Genomic DNA, 13,695 nt, shown 5'->3' with positions numbered 1-13,695 from the left:
CAGTGGAACTGCCTTGTTCAGGGGCAGAACAACAGGCTTTTACCTTGTCAGCTCAGGGATTCAATCTTGCAACCTTTCAGTTACTAGTCCAACGCTCTGACCACTAGGCTACCTGCTGGTTACTAGTCCAACGCTCTGACCACTAGGCTACCTGCTGGTTACTAGTCCAACGCTCTGACCACTAGGCTACCTGCTGGTTACTAGTCCAACGCTCTGACCACTAGGCTACCTGCTGGTTACTAGTCCAACGCTCTGACCACTAGGCTACCTGCTGGTTACTAGTCCAACGCTCTGACCACTAGGCTACCTGCTGGTTACTAGTCCAACGCTCTGACCACTAGGCTACCTGCTGGTTACTAGTCCAACGCTCTGACCACTAGGCTACCTGCTGGTTACTAGTCCAACGCTCTGACCACTAGGCTACCTGCTGGTTACTAGTCCAACGCTCTGACCACTAGGCTACCTGCTGGTTACTAGTCCAACGCTCTGACCACTAGGCTACCTGCTGGTTACTAGTCCAACGCTCTGACCACTAGGCTACCTGCTGGTTACTAGTCCAACGCTCTGACCACTAGGCTACCTGCTGGTTACTAGTCCAACGCTCTGACCACTAGGCTACCTGCTGGTTACTAGTCCAACGCTCTGACCACTAGGCTACCTGCTGGTTACTAGTCCAACGCTCTGACCACTAGGCTACCTGCTGGTTACTAGTCCAACGCTCTGACCACTAGGCTACCTGCTGGTTACTAGTCCAACGCTCTGACCACTAGGCTACCTGCTGGTTACTAGTCCAACGCTCTGACCACTAGGCTACCTGCTGGTTACTAGTCCAACGCTCTGACCACTAGGCTACCTGCTGGTTACTAGTCCAACGCTCTGACCACTAGGCTACCTGCTGGCTACTAGTCCAACGCTCTGACCACTAGGCTACCTGCTGGTTACTAGTCCAACGCTCTGACCACTAGGCTACCTGCTGGTTACTAGTCCAACGCTCTAACCACTAGGCTACCTGCTGGTTACTAGTCCAACGCTCTGACCACTAGGCTACCTGCCGCCCAATCTAACAATGTGTTTCATTGTGTCTTAATTAAAAGCGTAGTCTTGTTTTATTCACCATTCCAATAAGGAAGTGGCAATACCAGTATTAATGGCCACTAAGCTCAAAAATAATCCATAATGACTATAGAGAGAGCACTAACACTTCAAGACCCTATGGTCAGATGACTTTTCATAAAGATGTCACGGTAAGTAATGGAATCCAGGTTTCTGGGGGTGCGTGGGGAGGGATCACAGCACATCAAGGGGGTCAGATGACTTGTCATAAAGATATCACGGTAAGCAATGGAATCCAGGTTTCTGGGGGTGTATGGGGAGTGATCACACCACATCAAGGGGGTCAGATGACTTGAGGAGGGAGAAATAACCAATGGAGGCAGCAAACAGGCTGGTAGATGGGGGGGGGGGGGGGTAGGCACATCCATGTGTCAGACCAGGTTGTCCTCAGTCGCGATCCAAGAGCCCCAGGCCACCCGGAAGGAGAGACAGAGAAAGAGAAAAGATTAGGCTTAGTGAGAACATGGTTAAGACCACAGTACACTGGGGGTAGAGGATAAGGCTTAGTGAGGACATGGTTAAGACCACAGTACACTGGAGGTAGAGGATAAGGCTTAGTGAGAACATGGTTAAGACCACAGTACACTGGAGGTAGAGGATAAGGCTTAGTGAGAACATGGTTAAGACCACAGTACACTGGAGGTAGAGGATAAGGCTTAGTGAGAACATGGTTAAGACCACAGTACACTGGAGGTAGAGGATAAGGCTTAGTGAGAACATGGTTAAGAGCACAGTACACTGGAGGTAGAAGATAAGGCTTAGTGAGAACATGGTTAAGACCACAGTACACTGGGGGTAGAGGTTAAGGCTTAGTGAGAACATGTCTAAGACCACAGTACACTGGAGGTAGAGGATAAGGCTTAGTGAGAACATGGTTAAGAGCACAGTACACTGGAGGTAGAGGATAAGGCTTAGTGAGAACATGGTTAAGACCACAGTACACTGGGGGTAGAGGTTAAGGCTTAGTGAGAACATGGTTAAGACCACAGTACACTGGAGGTAGATGATACGGCTTAGTGAGAACATGGTTAAGACCACAGTACACTGGATGTAGAGGATAAGGCTTAGTGAGAACATGGTTAAGACCACAGTACACTGGAGGTAGAGGATAAGGCTTAGTGAGAACATGGTTAAGACCACAGTACACTGGAGGTAGAGGATAAGGCTTAGTGAGAACATGGTTAAGACCACAGTACACTGGAGGTAGAGGATAAGGCTTAGTGAGAACATGGTTAAGACCACAGTACACTGGGGGTAGAGGATTAGGCTTAGTGAGAACATGGCTAAGACCACAGTACACTGGAGGTAGAGGATAAGGCTTAGTGAGAACATGGTTAAGACCACAGTACACTGGGGGTAGAGGTTAAGGCTTAGTGAGAACATGTCTAAGACCACAGTACACTGGAGGTAGAGGATAAGGCTTAGTGAGAACATGGTTAAGACCACAGTACACTGGAGGTAGAGGATAAGGCTTAGTGAGAACATGGCTAAGACCACAGTACACTGGAGGTAGAGGATAAGGCTTAGTGAGAACATGGTTAAGAGCACAGTACACTGGAGGTAGAGGATAAGGCTTAGTGAGAACATGGCTAAGTTTTGTTCCAGTCACAAAAGAATCCAGAAAAATTGCAGTAGACAGCGCCACACCCAGGCAGAACACGGAATGTTCTATTCTTAGCCAGGCCCATCTCTTAAAAAAAAAATAAACACCATTTATTTAAATCTCTATTTGAGCAAAATAAGTTGTGTGATCACAAGACAATCCTAAAAATTCAGGTAAAGATCGCCACACTCAAGGCAGAACATTGTGAATGTTCTATCATAAAGTGAGAACAATTCGTTTCCCTGACTGTTATATGGCTGCTACTTAGAAACACTATAACAGTAAATTAATAGAAGACATTCACTGCTATAAACCTGTCTCCAATTTAATCGCATAGTTTACACTGATCCCACCGCGGACCTTTGACAAATAAATATCCGTCTGAAAAGGCGTCCAATGGTCAGTTTAGTCAACGAGTTTAAAGTATTCCAAACACTGGGGATAACCAGATAACCAACACCTGGTGATAACCAGATGATCCCAATAATTGAGGTAGTAAACGATGCCCTCCTCTGGTATGTTCTACTGCGAACTGTCTGGGACTCGTTGTTGTTTCCCTATTAACTACTGAGAGATACAGTAAAGTCAAAGACGAAATTAACTGCAATACACTGGTCTCAAATGCATTACCATAACCAGGAAACACAGAACCGCGGCGGACCCATTGTAAAATGAGAGGCTCTTCAGCATATTAAAAGGTGTCCCACTCCAACATGCCTAGCTCTGCCCACTGGGGCGTGGCTTATGGAGCGCTCTTTGAAATAAACGCTCGTATCTTCATATATGGAGCTTGACTTGGGCCGGAGCTGTCCAGAGCGCCTTACCGACACTTCCAATTTCGGGGTTCCTCTATAAAACAAAGTAGCCTATAACCGGCCCAAATTGACAAGCAGAAAATGTTATGTATAATTCATTATCGCAATGACCCGTCAGTGCGCGTCTGTGTGTGCGGCGTGTGTGCCCGTTATCCGACGAGAGAGCCGCGACATTTCAGCAGCAGGTATAAAATAATGACATAGAACAGACTATCTAGATCTGTCTATCTATCTATCTATCTATCTATCTATCTATCTATCTATCTATCTATCTATCTATCTATCTATCTATCTATCTATCTATCTATCTATCTATCTATCTATCTACAATCTACAATCTACAATCTACAATCTACAATCTACAATCTATCTATCTATCTATCTATCTATCTATCTATCTATCTATCTATCTATCTATCTATCTATCTATCTATCTATCTATCTATTCAATTCAATTCAAGGGGCTTTATTGGCATGGGAAACATGTGTTAACATTGCCAAAGCAAGTGAGGTAGATATTATACAAAAGTGAAATAAACAATACAAATTAACAGTAAACATTACACATACAGAAGTTTCAAAACAATAAAGACATTACAAATGTTATATTATATGTATACAGTGTTGTAACAATGTACAAATGGTTAAAGCACACAAGTTAAAATAAATAAGCATAAATATGTGTTGTATTTACAATGGTGTTTGTTCTTCACATCTATCTATCTATCTATCTATCTATCTATCTATCTATCTATCTATCTATCTATCTATCTATCTATCTATCTATCTATCTATCTATCTATCTATCTATCTATCTATCTATCTATCTATCTACTATCTAGATCTATCTATCTATCTACTATCTAGATCTATCTATCTATCTATCTACATCTATCTATCTATCTATCTATCTATCTATCTATCTATCTATCTATCTATCTATCTATCTATCTATCTATCTATCTATCTATCTATCTATCTATCTATCTATCTATCTATCTATCTATCTATCTATCTATCTATCTATCTATCTATCTATCTATCTATCTATCTATCTATCTATTCAATTCAATTCAAGGGGCTTTATTGGCATGGGAAACATGTGTTAACATTGCCAAAGCAAGTGAGGTAGATAATATACAAAAGTGAAGAAAAAAATAAAAATTAACAGTAAACATTACACATACAGAAGTTTCAAAACAATAAAGACATTACAAATGTCATATTATATATATACAGTGTTGTAACAATGTACAAATGGTTAAAGCACACAAGTTAAAATAAATAAACATAAATATGGGTTGTATTTACAATGGTGTTTGTTCTTCACTGGTTGCCCTTTTCTTGTGGCAACAGGTCACAAATCTTGCTGCTGTGAAGGCACACTGTGGAATTTCACCCAGTAGATATGGGAGTTTATCAAAATTGGATTTGTTTTCGAATTCTTTGTGGATCTGTGTAATCTGAGGGAAATATGTCTCTCTAATATGGTCATACATTGGGCAGGAGGTTAGGAAGTGCAGCTCAGTTTCCACCTCATTTTGTGGGCAGTGAGCACATAGCCTGTCTTCTCTTGAGAGCCATGTCTGCCTACGGCGGCCTTTCTCAATAGCAAGGCTATGCTCACTGAGTCTGTACATAGTCAAAGCTTTCCTTAAGTTTGGGTCAGTCACAGTGGTCAGGTATTCTGCCACTGTGTACTCTCTGTTTAGGGCCAAATAGCATTCTAGTTTGCTCTGTTTTTTTGTTAATTCTTTCCAATGTGTCAAGTAATTATCTTTTTGTTTTCTCATGATTTGGTTGGGTCTAATTGTGCTGTTGTCCTGGGGCTCTGTGGGGTGTGTTTGTGTTTGTGAACAGAGCCCTAGGACCAGCTTGCTTAGGGGACTCTTCTCCAGGTTCATCTCTCTGTAGGTGATGGCTTTGTTATGGAAGGTTTGGGAATCGCTTCCTTTTAGGTGGTTGTAGAATTTAACGGCTCTTTTCTGGATTTTGATAATTAGTGGGTATCGGCCTAATTCTGCTCTGCATGCATTATTTGGTGTTCTACGTTGTACACGGAGGATATTTTTGCAGAATTCTGCATGCAGAGTCTCAATTTGGTGTTTGTCCCATTTTGTGAAATCTTGGTTGGTGAGCGGACCCCAGACCTCACAACCATAATGGGCAATGGGCTCTATGACTGATTCAAGTATTTTTAGCCAGATCCTAATTGGTATGTTGAAATTTATGTTCCTTTTGATGGCATAGAATGCCCTTCTTGCCTTGTCTCTCAGATCGTTCACAGCTTTGTGGAAGTTACCTGTGGCGCTGATGTTTAGGCCGAGGTATGTATAGTTTTTTGTGTGCTCTAGGGCAACGGTGTCTAGATGGAATTTGTGGTCCTGGCGACTGGACCTTTTTTGGAACACCATTATTTTGGTCTTACTGAGATTTACTGTCAGGGCCCAGGTCTGACAGAATCTGTGCAGAAGATCTAGGTGCTGCTGTAGGCCCTCCTTGGTTGGTGACAGAAGCACCAGATCATCAGCAAACAGTAGACATTTGACTTCAGAGTCTAGTAGGGTGAGACCGGGTGCTGCAGACTGTTCTAGTGCCCGCGCCAATTCGTTGATATATATGTTGAAGAGGGTGGGGCTTAAGCTGCATCCCTGTCTCACCCCACGACCCTGTGTGAAGAAATGTGTGTGTTTTTTGCCAATTTTAACCGCACACTTGTTGTTTGTGTACATGGATTTTATGATGTCGTATGTTTTACCCCCAACACCACTTTCCATCAATTTGTATAGCAGACCCTCATGCCAAATTGAGTCGAAGGCTTTTTTGAAATCAACAAAGCATGAGAAGACTTTGCCTTTGTTTTGGTTTGTTTGGTTGTCAATTAGGGTGTGTAGGGTGAATACATGGTCTGTTGTACGGTAATTTGGTAAAAAGCCAATTTGACATTTGCTCAGTACATTGTTTTCATTGAGGAAATGTACGAGTCTGCTGTTAATGATAGTGCAGAGTATTTTCCCAAGGTTACTGTTGACGCATATTCCACGGTAGTTATTGGGGTCAAATTTGTCTCCACTTTTGTGGATTGGGGTGATCAGTCCTTGGTTCCAAATATTGGGGAAGATGCCAGAGCTAAGGACGATGTTAAAAAGTTTTAGTATAGCCAATTGGAATTTGTTGTCTGTATATTTGATCATTTCATTAAGGATACCATCAACACCACAGGCCTTTTTGGGTTGGAGGGTTTTTATTTTGTCCTGTAACTCGTTCAAGGTAATTGGAGAATCCAGTGGGTTCTGGTAGTCTTTAATAGTTGATTCTAGGATTTGTATTTGATCATGTATATGTTTTTGCTCTTTATTCTTTGTTATAGAGCCAAAAAGATTGGAGAAGTGGTTTACCCATACATCTCCATTTTGGATAGATAATTCTTTGTGTTGTTGTTTGTTTAGTGTTTTCCAATTTTCCCAGAAGTGGTTAGAGTCTATGGATTCTTCAATTACATTGAGCTGATTTCTGACGTGCTGTTCCTTCTTTTTCCGTAGTGTATTTCTGTATTGTTTTAGTGATTCACCATAGTGAAGGCGTAGACTCAGGTTTTCCGGGTCTCTATGTTTTTGGTTGGACAGGTTTCTCAATTTATTTCTTAGATTTTTGCATTCTTCATCAAACCATTTGTCATTGTTGTTCATTTTCTTCGGTTTTCTATTTGAGATTTTTAGATTTGATAGGGAAGCTGAGAGGTCAAATATACTGTTAAGATTTTCTACTGCCAAGTTTACACCTTCACTATTGCAGTGGAACGTTTTACCCAGGAAGTTGTCTAAAAGGGATTGAATTTGCTGTTGTCTAATTGTTTTTTGGTAGGTTTCCAAACTGCATTCCTTCCATCTATAGCATTTCTTAATGTTACTCAGTTCCTTTGGCTTTGATGCCTCATGATTGAGTATTGCTCTGTTCAAGTAGACTGTGATTTTGCTGTGGTCTGATAGGGGTGTCAGTGGGCTGACTGTGAACGCTCTGAGAGACTCTGGGTTGAGGTCAGTGATAATGTAGTCTACAGTGCTACTGCCAAGAGATGAGCTATAGGTGAACCTACCATAGGAGTCCCCTCGAAGCCTACCATTGACTATGTACATACCCAGCGTGCGACAGAGCTGCAGGAGTTGTGACCCGTTTTTGTTGGTTATGTTGTCGTAGTTGTGCCTAGGGGGGCATATGGGGGAGGGAATGCTGTCACCTGCAGGAAGGTGTTTGTCCCCCTGTGTGCTGAGGGTGTCAGGTTCTTGTCCAGTTCTGGCATTTAGGTCGCCACAGACTAAAACATGTCCCTGGGCCTGGAAATGATTGATTTCCTCCTTCAGGATGGAGAAGCTGTCTTCATTAAAGTATGGGGATTCTAGTGGGGGGATATAGGTAGCACACAGGAGGACATTTTTCTCTGTTAAGATAATTTCCTTTTGAATTTCTAGCCAAATGTAAAATGTTCCTGTTTTGATTAATTTAATGGAGTGAGTTAGGTCTGCTCTATACCAAATTAGCATTCCCCCTGAGTCCCTTCCCTGTTTCACACCTGGTAGTTTGGTGGATGGGACTACCAGCTCTCTGTAACCTAGAGGGCAACCAGTGGGTCCGTCTCCTCTGTACCAGGTTTCTTGCAGGATGACAATGTCTGCATTACCGATTTCTTTGGTGAAGTCCGGGTTCCTGCTCTTTAGGCCAAAGGCAGATGACCTCAGGCCTTGGATATTCCAGGATGATATAGTGAAGGCTTTTTGTTCCATAAAGTGTCCAATGTTGTTGGTCGTGGTTTGGCCTCAGGCCAGTAAGTGTGAGCAGAGCCTGCTGAGCATCTGGTACATGCCGTTGGCTTGGGCGAGTGTAAGAGTGGGGGTTGGGCCTGTTTGCCCGCTCACTACCTGGGCGTATGTGTGACTTCCATGTTGATGCCCTCTTTGCGGGGGTGGGGTGCATGGGGTGGGCAGGAGTGGCATAGGTCTGATCTGAGGGGGCCTAAATTGGGTGTGGGCATGGTTGATGTGGGGGGGTGTTGATTGGTTGGGGTGGGGGTGTGTCTGGGGGTGCTGTGGTCTGGATGTAAGTCCTCTTGGCGTGGGTCCTCTATGTGTAGGTCCAGGGGGGGGTCCTGAAGGTCTTGGAGGGTGTCTCGCTGGTCTGGGTGGGGTGTCTATTGATCTGTTGCTCCTGTGTGAAGTGTTGGGGCTGCGTTTGAGAGCGATGTCCTTTAGAGTCCGGGCAAAGGTGGGCACTGCTGCCTTGTAGAGGTGGACCTGGTCATAGAGGCTGTTCAAGTCCAGGGTGGAGTGGTGGGCCAGAAAGACATTTGGTTTTGAGGCACAGTCACGGGAAATGCTTGCGTTTACCCGCTGTATTGTAGCAGGGTGGAAGTCTTTTCGTGGTAGCAGGGTGGAGATAACCACTTGTGCGTTGGGGAAAGTAGAAGAAGCTTTTTCAATCACTCCCTTCAGTGCTGTGGCCACCCTTTCCTGCTGTGCTCTCAGGTCGTTTGTGCCTGTGTGTATTATTATGTGGCTAGGTGAGCCTAGTTTGTCCTCAGACAGAAGGTCTAGGGCGCACTGGGTGTTTGGACACCAGAGTTTAGACACACTGTGTTTGGGAAAAAGTTTTTTTTCTTCTATATATTTCCCATTTGAGTCCATAAGGAGGACAATCTGTGTCTTGTGTTTGTCCTCAGTGGGTGTGGGGGGGTTATCAGGGTGGCTGACAGGGGGGGTGCTCATCTATCTATCTATCTATCTATCTATCTATCTATCTATCTATCTATCTATCTATCTATCTATCTATCTATCTATCTATCTATCTATCTATCTATCTATCTATCTATCTATCTATCTATCTATCTATCTATCTATCTATCTATCTATCTATCTATAATCTAGATCTATTTCTATCTACAATCTATCTACAATCTAGATCATTTCTCCTGACAGAGCTGGTGTAACTGAGTCCGGTTTGTAGGGCTCCTTGCTCGCACATGCTTTTTCAGTTCTGCCCACAAATTTTCTATAGGATTGAGGTCAGGGCTTTGTGATGGCCACTCCAATACCTTGACTTTGTTGTCCTTAAGGCATTTTGCCACAACTTTGGAAGTATGCTTGGGGTCGTTGTCCATTTGGAAGACCCATTTGCGACCAAGCATTAACTTCCTGACTGATGTCTTGAGATGTTGCTTCAATATATCCACATAATTTTCCTGCCTCAAGATGCCATCTAATTTGTGAAGTGCACCAGTCCCTCCAGCAAAGCACCCCCACAACATGATGCTGCCACCCCTGTGCTTCACGGTTGGGATGGTGTTCTTCAGCTTGCAAGCCACCCCCTTTTTCCTCCAAACATAACGATGGTGATTAAAACCTTTTCTCAATAGGGGGTGCTGTTTTCACTTTGTAAAAATGTCGTTCCCAAATTAAACTGCCTCGTACTCAATTCTTGCTCGTACAATATGCATATTATTATTACTATTGGATAGAAAACACTCTCTAGTTTCTAAAACCGTTTGAATTATATCTGTGAGTAAAACAGAACTCAAGTTGGAGCAAACTTCCTATGAGGAAGTGAGAAATCTGAAATCAGGCAGGCTGTTCTGGGGTCAGTTTATTAATTTGCATGTCTTCTATTGGTCGACATGCACTGCATACGCCTTCCCCTAGATGTCAGCAAATAGTGAGAATTGGAATGGAGTTGCTAGGCAGATCTGAGGCCATATAAAGGGTCTTGGAACGTGGGGTGCAGTCTTTTCAACATTCGCCATGACGCAAGACAGACCTCAGGATGGCGTTCTGGAAAGCTCCCGTTATAGGCCTTAGATATATCCGGCTCTGATTTTATTCGATATAGGTGTTAAAGACATCATAATGTTGTTATTTTAAACCGAGTTATATCAGTTTATATCAGTATATTGCGATTTTCGGATATTTCTTTGTGCTGCGTTATAGTGAGTTGGGCACGTCTGGGCCACATGGCTAATGTTTACTGCTAATTCCAAAGTTGAAGGCGACAATCTACAACCGGAGCAACGATTCTTCTGGACAAAGGACAACTTGCCCAAGATTCTGATGGAAGCACATCAAAAAGTAAAAATCAAAAATGTGAAACTACTATTCCGCCATTAATTTCGGTGCGGTCTCGCTTTAACGCACGCTGTATGTCGTGGTAACGTTAATTTTAAAAATCTAACACAGCGGTTGCATTAAGAACTAATGTATCTTTCATTTGCTGTCCAATCTGTATTTTTTTGTCAAGTTTATGATTAGTTACTGATTAGATTAGGTGCCTCTCCCAAGATTTCTCCCGACATTTTGTTGGCAGCTTGGCTACTATTCTCATTGAATAACCACGATTTGTGCCGCTAAATATGCACATTTTCGAACAAACTCTATATGTATTGTGTAATATGATGTTATAGGACTGTCATCTGAAGAAGTTTGAGAAGGTTAGTGAAAAAATTTATATCTTTTGCTGGTTTATTCGTTATCGCTATTGTTGGCTTGAATCAATGCTGTTGTGTGGTTGGCTATTGTAGTAAGCTAATATAATGCTATATTGTGTTTTCGCTGTAAAACACTTAAAAAATCTGAAATATTGGCTGGATTCACAAGATCTTTGTCTTTCATTTGCTGTACGCTGTGTATTTTTCATAAATGTTTTATGATGAGTATTTAGGTAATTCACGTTGGTCTCTGTAGTTATTCTAGTTGCTTTGGTGAGAGTTGTGATGGTGGCTGCAATGTAAAACTATGATTTATACCTGAAATATGCACATTTTTCTAACAAAACATATGCTATACAATAAATATGTTATCAGACTGTCATCTGATGAAGTTGTTTCTTGGTTAGTGACTATTTATATCTTTATTTGGTCGAAATTGTGATAGCTACCTATGCAGGAAAAAAATGGTGGGGAAAAAAAGTTGTGTCTTTTGCTATCGTGGTTAGCTAATAGAAATACATATTGTGTCTTCCCTGTAAAACATTTTAAAAATCAGAAATGATGGCTGGATTCACAAGATGTGTATCTTTCATCTGGTGTCTTGGACTTGTGATTTAATGATATTTAGATGCTAGCATTTACTTGTGACGCTATGCTAGGCTATGCTAGTCAGCTTTTTTACTGATGGGGGTGCTCCCGGATCCGGGATTGTGATGAAGTAGAAGTTAATGCCAAACAGGTCTCTTTTTGTTTCATCAGACCAGAGGACATTTCTCCAAAAAGTACAATCTTTGTCCCCATGTGCAGTTGCAAACCGTAGTCTGGCTTTTTTTATGGCGGTTTTGGAGCAGTGGCTTCTTCCTTGCCAAGCGGCCTTTCAGGTTATGTCGATATAGGACTCGTTTTACTATGGACATAGATACTTTTGTACCTGTTTCCTCCAGCATCTTCACAAGGTCCTTTGCGGTTGTTCTGGGATTGATTTGCACTTGTTGCACCAAAGTACATTCATCTCTAAGAGACAGAACGCATCTCCTTCCTGAGCGGTGTGATGGCTGCGTGGTCCCATGGTGTTTATACTTGCGTAAAACTGTTTGTACAGATGAACGTGGTACTTTCAAGTGTTTGGAAATTGCTCCCAAGGATGAACCAGACTTGTGGAGGTCTCCAATTTTTTGTCTGAGGTCTTGGCTGATTTCTTTTGATTTTCCCATGATGTCAAGCAAAGAGGCACTGAGATTGAAGGTAGGCCTTGAAATACATCCACAGGTACACCTCCAATTGACTCAAATGAGTCAAGCTTCTAAAAGGCAGGACATCATTTTCTGGAATTTTCCAAGCTGTTTAAAGGCAGTCAACTTAGTGTATGTAAACTTCTGACCCACTGGAATTGTGATACAGTGAATTATAAGTGAAATAATCTGTCAAACAATTGTTGGAAGAAGTACTTGTGTCATGCACAAAGTAGATGTCCTAACCGACTTGCCAAAACTATAGTTTGTCAACAAGAAATTCGTGGAGTGGTTGAAAAATGAGTTTTAATGACTCCAACCTAAGTCTATGTAAACTTCCAACTTCCACTGTATATATATATATATACACACACACTACCGTTCAACATTTTCGGGTCACTTAGAAATGTCCTTGTTTTTGAAAGAAAAGCAAATTGTTCAGAAATACAGTGTAGACATTGTTAATGTTGTAAATGATTGTAGCTGGAAACAGCTGAATTGTTACGGAATATCTACATAGGCGTACAGAGGCTCATTATCAGCAACCATCACTCCTGTGTTCCAAAGACATGTTGTGTTAGCTAATCCAAGTTTATCATTTTAAAAGGCTAATTGTTTGTCAACAAGAAATTCGTGGAGTGGTTGAAACACTTAGGTTGGAGTCATTAAAACTAGTGTATGTAAACTTCCGACTTCCACTGTACTGTACAGTACCAGTCAAAAGTTTGGACACACCTACTCATTCGTTTTTCTTTATTTTTACTGTTTTCTACTTTGTAGAATAATAGCGAAGACATCAAAACTATGAAATAACACATGGTAGTAACCAAAGAAAGTGTGAGTGTGTTGTGTGTCCAACCAAGTTGATTTGTTAATTTTCATAGAGATTGGTTTAGATGATGGTAAAGATATTTGAATTTAACACTGAGCTTCAACCAACATACCTACAGTAGACGATCTATAATGTTTTGTACTATGAATGTTAATAAATACACAGACGACCTTGTTCATTAGTGTGATGATTTTTATTGGTTTGTGATAATTAAAGTTGAAGCAAAGCAGCTGCAGGGATCATCTCAACAGACAGTAAAGATTCTATTTTGGAATGACTGGACAGCAGAACATCCAGAGGAACAGAATGAGAGTTCTACAGAACACCAGCTAGAGTTCTACATTCTAGGAGAATTCCAGCCACCAGCCAGTAGTGTGCAGGATCCAGACATGACATCATGCCATGGATTTAATACCTCCTGGTGTCTAACTTTAACAAGACATGTACCCCTAATGCATCCATAGTATTACTATCTTTCTTTCATCTGGTGGAAATGGGTTTCTGAGTCCTACTCAAACTGAGACCAGAATTAATTTATGATTGAACTGACTGAACTGAACATTCATCGTGAATGCAGTCTTATTATCATATTATATTAAGTAGCATATTGAATCCCAGCCTGAATAATCAGT

Source organism: Salvelinus namaycush, unplaced genomic scaffold, assembly GCF_016432855.1.
Source record: "Salvelinus namaycush isolate Seneca unplaced genomic scaffold, SaNama_1.0 Scaffold62, whole genome shotgun sequence".
Taxonomy (NCBI): Eukaryota; Metazoa; Chordata; class Actinopteri; order Salmoniformes; family Salmonidae; genus Salvelinus; species Salvelinus namaycush.
This window is presented reverse-complemented; position numbering follows the sequence as displayed.